At 43.3% G+C, this 9,072-nt stretch overlaps 1 protein-coding gene and 1 long non-coding RNA gene across 2 annotated transcripts in view; one reads left to right on the top strand and one right to left on the bottom strand.

The window, feature by feature from the left end:
* Positions 1–8,766, bottom strand: part of Tgm6 (transglutaminase 6) — a 44,938-nt gene extending 36,172 nt beyond the window's left edge. Inside the window, exon 1 of the mRNA XM_031373655.1 lies at positions 8,691–8,766. The gene's annotated coding sequence lies outside the window, so the exon portion shown is untranslated. The remainder of the gene's footprint in view (positions 1–8,690) is intronic.
* LOC116092358 lies at positions 7,704–8,122 on the top strand. The gene is made up of 2 exons (XR_004119218.1): positions 7,704–7,743; positions 7,869–8,122. It is a non-coding gene; the product is annotated as an uncharacterized LOC116092358 (long non-coding RNA).
* Positions 8,767–9,072: the final 306 nt, after the last annotated feature.

The raw sequence follows: 9,072 nt of genomic DNA, 5'->3' as shown, positions 1-9,072 counted from the left end.
GAGGAGGAGGAGGAGGAGGAGGAGAGTTTGAGGCAGGATATCACAGTCAACAGTAGGTATCAAGAGCATAGCTAGTCTGTGGCAGAGTAGGCAGAGATCACCTGTTCAGAGATACTTGTGCCACATGATTTGCTTGAGATCTTTGCTCTGAAGTCAGATTACCTGACTCAAATTTCAGCTCCATCCACCATCCTGTTGGCAAATAATCTTAGTGCCTCAGTTTCTTCACTTATAAGATGGAGGATTAAAACATCTATCACTCACTTGGGGTCGCCCTGAGAATTACGTTCCTCCAATGTCAATCACTTAGAGGGGTGCTAGATATATAACCAATATCTGGAGGCATCCTTTCTGGGCTGTTTAGTTGGAATTTGCAGTGCTGTGGGCTAAGCCCAGAGATCTCCCACGCCTCTGTGTGCCACCCTGCGGAGCCTGTGGACCCCGAGGAACCCGCAGAACCTTGGCACTGCTATCTTTCCTTTCTTCTCCTCACCTCCTGTGCTGGCTTTTTTACATAAAATTTGTTCTATCTTTAAAGTCAGAGGAAGAGAAACCAGCAAAGAAACCTTTCGCATATTTATCCTGTTCTCATATCAAGGTACCTCAGGTTAGTCTCTCTGCCCCATGTTTGTCCTTGTTTTTGTGCAGAAAACACTGGCACCTCTGAGCTTCCTTCCTGAAAGCCTGGCCTGATTGCAACAACTTCCAGGGCTATCAGCTGCTTGAAGCTGCCTTCACCTGTCTGTCTGTCTGTCTGTCTGTCTGTCAACAAGCCTCATATTGCAATGGGTTATTTCGCTCTGTTTGAATGCTTTGATAGAAGCTGGTAGAGGACTTTGTATTCTACAGTCCTCCCATCCCCTCCCAACACCGAACTCTACATTCCACAAGCAGCAGATTGTGCAAAATTCTTCCATCTTGCTGAGGAGAGCAGAGAGAAACCAAGGCTTTTTTCTTTTTAAAGATTTATTTTATTTCATTTTTATGTGTATGAGTACACTGTAGCTGTACAGATGACTGTGTTCCATCATGTGTGTGGCTGCTGTTGATCTCAGGACCTCTGCCAGCCCCGCTCGCTCCGGCTCTGCTCGCTCCACTCGCTCCGGCGTAATTTTCTGCAGCTGTCTTCAGACGCACCAGAAGAGGGCGTCCGATCTCATTATGGGTGGTTGTGAGCCACCATGTGGTTGCTGGGATCCAAACTCAAGACCTTCGGAAGAGCAGTCAGTGCTCTTACCCACTGAGCCATCTCGCCAGCCCGAAACCAAGGCTTCTTAATTGGCAATGGAAGATGAAAGAGGAACTTCTCACGGATCCTGTGCGGTCCCTCCCCTTGGGTCACATGCTTAATCCAAGCAAGCACCTTAGAGAAACTAATAATTTTCTTGAGTTTACTTAACTTTTAAGCTTATTGTTGTTTTGATTGTTATGGAGTGAGCTCTGTAGTATTTCCAGAGTCCATGATATTTACCCTGCTCTGTCTGGTGTCAGAGGCTAAGCTATGGTTTTATTAGTGTGTGGTCCGGGAGCTAGCAGTCTCTATATCTCTAAGAAACTGGGAGGAATGCCCGTTGTATCCTAGATGCCTTCCTGTAGCTTGGATCTTGTCCTAGAAAGGCCCATGTATTATTTAAGGCTTAGTGTCCAGCTCTTGCCGATTATTGGGAAGTGGTGGAGAGGCGGGGATGGTCTTCAGGTCACTGTGCTCCTTGAAGGGCTTACTGGGACCCAGCCCTTCCTCCTTCCTTTCCTTGTCCTCAACAGTCCTAGCCAAGAGCTGGGTGGTCTTTAGCCATGTGCTCCTGCCGTGATGTGATGCTCTGTAGCAGGCACATAGCAACGGAAGTAACTGATCATAGACTGAAATAGCCCAAAACGTGAGCCAGAACATCCCTCTCTTTTTAAAAAGTTGATTATAAGGGTTGGAGAGATGGCTTAGTGGTTAAGAGCACTGACTGTTCTTCCAAAGGTCCTGAGTTCAAATCCCAGCAACCACATGGTGGCTCACAACCATCCATAATGAGATCAGATGCCCTCTTCTGGGGTGTCTGAAGACAGCTACAGTGTACTTACATGTAATAAGTAAGCCTTTAAAAAAATCTCTCTTTAATAAAAAGTTGATTATATTAAATATTTGTTATAGTAACAGAAAGCTATCTAAGCCAGAATCTTCATTTTAATAATTCATAGGGTAATTAATATACATATTAAGTTTTAGAAAGCTGCAGTGGTCAGAGAAAAATCCAAGTTCCCAAGAGTTTATGAAATTCTGCAACAATGAAAGTATTTGGGTTTTGCCTTCAAAAAGAAATTCTCCTATGAGTGAAGTTTTCTAGTGGCTACATAATCTGCAGAATTGCCAAACAAACAAATAAACAAACATAAACAAAATGGAGATCTCTTTGATGGAAATCAAAATGATCTCAATTAATTGAAAAGTTACTTACATTGAAAGTGCTATTTAGGGCTGGAGAGATGGCTCAGCGTTTAAGAGCACTGACTGCTCTTCCGAAGGTCCTGAGTTCAAATCCCAGCAACCACATGGTGGCTCACAGCCATCCATAATGAGATATGATGCACTCTTCTGGTGCGTCTGAAGACAGCTACAATGCACTTAGATATAATAATAAATAAGTTTTTTTAAAAAAAGAAAGTGCTATTTAAAAAGCCAAAACACTCTCCTTAATACAGTAAAAAACCAAAAACAAAGTAAACAAACCACTGAACCATTTCTCTAGCCCCTCAATACATTTTTGGAGTTGCTGGCTCAAATCTGGTTCCCTTATGGGACTCCAGTGTGGTCTGTTTAAGGGAAATGTCACATTGACCCAAATCACAAGGGGGAGATCTGAGTCTAAACCTAAGAGCATCCCTAGAAGGGTGGTTTCACACTCTGAGGGGGTACCCCAGGCCCCATGGTGCTAGGAACCCCATCTCCAAGCTCTGAGGATGTAATAACCATAGGCCTGTTGCTGCCCATGAGCAGACTCCAAGGCGGAGCAGCCAGTAGCTGTGTGCTCCAGCCAAGAGTCACCTAGATCCTCCTGGGGACTCATTCTCACAAGACAGTGAGTCAGAGGACACATCTCCACTCATCTAGTAGTAGGCTGTCCTCTCTCTGGATCTTTGCTAATCCAGCTGTAAAATGAAGATGTTACTGATCTCTCTAGCTCTGGATGAAGTCATTAGACAACCAATAAAAGACTATGAAGCCTTAACTCATTTCTTCATTGCCTTGACCCAAGAGCAATGACCTAGCTGGGTGACTGAGACAGCCAGAGTTCAGACTTTAGGGAGAGAGGCAACCATCCAGGAGAAAGCCAAGGCCCCTTTGTAGTATCCTCAGCAGGTCTCTCTCTCTCTCTCTCTCTCTCTCTCTCTCTCTCTCTCTCTCTCTCTTTCTCTCTCTCTGTGTGTGTGTGTGTGTGTGTGTGTCTCTCCTCTCTCTCTCTCTGTCTGTCTGTCTCTGTCTGTCTCTGTCTCTCTCTCTCTCCTCTGTATGTGTGTGTTGGTAGCTATGAAGAAGTTAGGAGAAAAGGGGTGTGTTTGCTCCATCCCATGTCAAGGCACTGCCAGATTGCCTGTCTTTTCATCTATCAAACATTGTTATGAACCTCACATTCTTGCTTTGGATGCTTAGGAGACTCCTAATGATCTTTTGACATTCATCCATTTTCCCCCAAATCCACTTGACAGACTTTCCTATGCCCATAAAAGAGTTAATCATTGGAATGTAAAATGCCTGTGTGTGTTTTCTATTAATGTCTAGATGTCATCTGATTCTAAAAACTTCTCCTTAGTTCATGTTGGTTTGTGCACCCCATGATGGAAACAGTGTATTTGAAGTATTTTTACCCGAATCCCCTGTTATTAGGGTTACCCCTAGAAGCCAAAATTTTCAGTAACTCAGAGATAGGGAAGAGCAGACCAATTATAATGGACTGTCATCCAGAATGGACTGTTTGACTAGGTGTTTTGGTTTCATGTTTTTGTTTGGTGTAGTCTTTCCTAAACCAGTGTGGTCTTTAAAAGTAGGCGCTGTCAAGAGAGGGTCTAGTAAATTGTAATCAACAACAAGAGATATACCTACTAGACTTGACAATGAGTATAACTATAAGCTACGAGGAACATACCATTTAACAAATGTTCTTTCCACCATTTCTAGAAGAGAAGCCCATCCATGATTACAGTAGGAAGGGAAAAGGAGAGCAAGAGGAGAAACAGACCAGTTCTCTGCCTGATCTCTCTTCTCTGAGCCAAATTCTAAGAGCTGGGAAAAATAGCAGCAGCTACATAATTTTAGTGAGAGGCCAAAATGAAGAGGGCTCTCGTCAGTAGCTACGGTTGGAAACATGAGCAGTGAGTGTCTTTGGGGTTGGTGTGGGCATAGAGGTTGTGGGAGGAGTGCTGGGAGAAAATGCTATATTAATTTGTTTAGCAAATGTACATTTAGGATTTGTATATTTTGGGCTGGTGGATGACTCACTAGGTAAAAGATCCACATGGTGGAAGGAGACAACCAGTTCCTGAAAACTGTTCTCTGACCTCCTAACAGGCACTACGGTATGCACACAGTGCACCCCATGCTCCACATACAAAAATAGTGTAAAAAAAGATTGCATATTTCATTTAATGTGAATTGAACAGCCAAGAGTAATGCCTGCAATTTATCTTGAAATGAAAATAAACCAAGGTGTTTGGATGTCTGGATGCACAGATGATAAAGCAGGTGTAGGAAGATGTTAACGAGACCTTAGGTGGTGGGCACATGACAGCCACTATAAAATACTTCTAGCTTTGATCTTTGAAATGCTTTGTAATAAAATGAAAGAGGGGGATTTGGCTTCATGAAGTGTCATGTTGTTAGTTGCCTAGTCTTTTTGCAAAATTAAAGTGTGTGTGTGTATGTGTGTGTTGTATAATATGTGGATGTAGTGTGTGTGTGTGTGTGTGTGCGTGCGCCTGTGTGTTTGCCAAGGCCTGAAGATGATGTTTGTTATCTTGGGCTATCGCTTTCTGTCTTATTGTCTTGAGATAGGATCTTTCTTGCTGAACTTGATGCTCATCATTTAGGCTAGGCTAGTTGGCCAACGAGTTCCTAGGATCTACCTGTCTCTGCCCACCTCCCTTGATGGGGCTACAAGCATGGATGGCCATGTCCTTCTATTTTTATGTGACTGCTGGGGATTCACACTCATGTTCTTACACTCAAAGAACAAGCACTCTTACCCAGTGAGCCATCATCTCCCCAGCCTCTGCCCAGCCCCCTTTGGATACTTTTGCTGGATGCTATAAATTTCTAGATTCAGAGTCCCTATCCTATATTAGAACACAGAAGCCCGGGTCTCAGTTTCTCTTGCATGTAGAACCACTGGGATTTGACTTGGGCTTGTTCAATCAGGCCCAGGCAAGCAGGAGTCTGTGAAGAAGCCTGCAATTAAAGGATATTGACACCAGTGTTGCTGGCACTGATGGAGCAGGGACAGGAAGGCCAGGAGCTGCTCCTAGTTTCCTCTCTTTTTCAGGCCAGTTGTGAGGTTCAGAACATCACCCTGGGGGGCTGTATGCTGTTGCTGATTCTGCAGATCTGTGGCTCCTCGTTTGTCCTCCTCTTCAGACAAGTCTTGCTATGCATCTAGGTTGGTCTCAACTCAAGAGCTTCCTTGCTGAGCCTCTCAAGGGATGAGAGTCCAGATATTAACCAGCACAACTGGCCTTTTCATTCTATTAATAGACAACTTATCCACATAGGTCTGGGACAAAACTCATGTCCACAGCGGGAGGTATCCAAAAATTCCCACATACCAAGGGAGAAGGAGTAAAGATGCTATATACATGTCTGCTGACTAGAAATGGTCTCCAATTGCAACAGAAACCATACAGACTGAGAACTTCTCAACTGGGGGCCCATGGGAGGGGCCACAGCCTCCAGGCCTAGGAGCCAACATTATAGCCTGAAGGCAAGGTGGAACTAGGCACTCATCAAATGGCACCAGTCATAGATCAGAGAAGGTAAATATCTGTGTAAAGAGATCATATGAGACTTAGTCATTTGAACTCTCCAGATACAGTCCTGGAGAAGAGCAAGCCTGGTAGCCTGAGCATCCATATTGTCAGGACTGCATTGTCTCCAAGACCTTGTGGAAGTGTCAAAGGTGCAATTAACACAGGCTGATTTTCCCCCCTGGACTCAATAGGACCAGGGCTCATAAAAGATTAGATCAGTGGTTTAAAAGTCTGTTCTTCGCCCCTTTCAGCAGTTCCTACTCTTTACTGTGTGCTGTGTGTGTGCCAGAGGCCGCTGTGATCTGCTTATCCTGGGTCCCTGGACATCAGTTGTTTCTACTTGTGAGCCCTTAAAGTTGCACAGCTGCTAGTGGAACTCAGGCAGCATGAGTTTGGAGCACATTCTTTTCACCAGTGCTTAATAATTATTCTTTATTCTTAATCATGCTGTCACAGTTAATTTTCTAGTCCAGTAATTCTTTTAAAGTGCCTTTGTTCCTTTGTTTCTTTAATCTATAGATAGCATTGCTCTAGCTAAAGACAGTCTCAGCAGAAACACAAGGAGACCAATGTTCTGTCTCTGCTGCTCTAGCTATTGCTTTGTTTAAGATTCTGCAGTTTATCTTCTCACCTAACAGACACACACACACATAGACACACACAGAGACACATAGATAGACAGACACACACACACACACAGACACACACACACATAGACACACACAGAGACACATAGATAGACAGACACAGACACACAGATAGACAGACACACACAAAAACACACACATAGGCACACACATAGACACACAGATAGACACATGCACAGACACACACAAAGGCACACAGATAGACAAACACACACACACAGATAGACACAGACACACAGATACACACATGCATGGACACACAAGAGACACACAGAGACATATAGATAGACAGACAGACAGACACACACACACATAGGCATACACATAGACACACAGACACACACAGACACACTCAGTCACACAGATACACACAGATACACACATACATACGCACACACACACAGACACACATAGACACACAGATACACACATGCACGGACACACAAGAGACACACAGAGACACATAGATAGACAGACAAACACACACACACAGACACACACACACACATAAGCATACACATAGACACACAGACACACTCAGTCACACAGATACACACAGATATACACATACATACGCACACACGCACACACACGCACACACACAGACACAGTCACACAGACACACACACACATAAGCATACACATAGACACACAGACACACTCAGTCACACAGATACACACAGATACACACATACATACGCACACACACACACACACACACACACACACTGTAGTGCTGGGCAAGGTGCTACAGAGTGGTGGGAGGTTAGACACAGTCCTGCGGTTTCCTTGTTGGGATCCTGCCATTTCTCACATACTCTTTTCTGAAAGGTTTTTTTAAGACCAGCTTTTGTCAAGATGATAATGGGTGGGGGAAGATAAAAACAACAATCCCTAGACTAAACAGGGACTCAATGCTATAAGAAAGGAAAACAGATAAACACACAATAATTATGACAACACAGTAGAAAATGGCCATTTCTAAGAGCCTCATAAACAGCTCAGCATTGGGAAAGAACACTTTTTATCAAAGGTTTCCTAGGAAACAGAGTGCAAGTAACGATTCTGCTGGGCAAAGGATGCTCTTCCTGTGAGTCCTAGAGTCATAAAGGCTTTTATATATTATTATTATTATTATTATTATTAATGTCTCAGATTGAATTGGTTGGGAAAATACTCTTACAATCCAACTCCTATTATTTTCTGCCCTTCTAGAAAATTCCTGGCTCTCAAGAGAGATGAAAATGAAGAGAAGAAGAAACATTTAGACATGAGAATCTTTCAGCTCTGGCTCTGTGCAGAAAACACGAAGTCACACATAGTCTCATCCTCTAGACAGCCAGGCAAGAGTGCTGCTTGGCTGGACACAAAACACGTCCCGACAGCTTTGTTGAACAGAGAAATAAAGAGACATGGGCATCAGAAACTGGAATGGCCATTAGTGGCCATTTCTTGAAGTCTCAACAAATGAAAGGAGAGTTCAAATATTTTATAAATAACACAGTGTGTGTGTGTGTGTGTGTGTGTGTGTGTGTGTGTGTGTATGTGTGTGATAAAGATAACTTACAGTCCACTGCAGTGTATCCAGAAGAAGGACTTTGTATGTTCCCTATACAAAGAAATGGCAGCCGGGCAGTGGTGGCACACACCTTAAATCCTAGCACTTGGGAGGCAGAGGCAGGTGGATTTCTGAGTTCAAGGCCAGCCTGGTCTACAGAGTGAGTTCCAGGATAGCCAGAGCTATACAGAGAAACCCTGTCTTGAAAAAAAGAAATGGTAAATATTTGAAATAATGAACTTACTTTTTTTACCTGATACATTGTATGTATCAAAATACTGCATTGTATTCCAGAAATAATTCATGAACAATTCTTATGTATTGATTAAAAATAAAAAAGAATTTCTTCCCTAAAGGGCATGAATACACAAAGATAGGAGAGCCTGGAATGCAGAGGGAAGTCCAGGAAATGGTTTAGCACACAGGAAAAATGACCTTAATCTGATAATGGGGAGGTCCAGGCAGTGATGCAATCTTACCCAGTATTCACTGAAGAATCCTCTTAAAAAAACCTCTGGAATTTAATATATTATTCTGCAAGTGAAGGTTAGAGTGGGACTGGGGTTTATGGTAGTAAGATAAAAAGAAATTGGCCAAAAGTCTGTTATGAAACAGCCAATCTCAGGGCCTCTCACTCTGTGAGTCAAATGACTTTTTGTTTCCCAGCTCAACCAAAGTCCATGGCTTAGTGTTTTTAGTGAGAGTAGAGTAGAGCTGAAGGTCTGTTCCGAAAGCATAGGAAGAGCTGTTACAGGCGGGGATGCCACACTGAAAATGGAAGGGTGTCTTCACAGTGGCTGCTCAGGCACTGGCTATCTTTCCTTTCTTTCTTTCTTTCTTTCTTTCTTTCTTTCTTTCTTT

This window comes from Mastomys coucha, unplaced genomic scaffold (assembly GCF_008632895.1).
Source record: "Mastomys coucha isolate ucsf_1 unplaced genomic scaffold, UCSF_Mcou_1 pScaffold15, whole genome shotgun sequence".
Lineage (NCBI taxonomy): Eukaryota > Metazoa > Chordata > Mammalia > Rodentia > Muridae > Mastomys > Mastomys coucha.
This window is presented reverse-complemented; position numbering and strand designations above follow the sequence as displayed.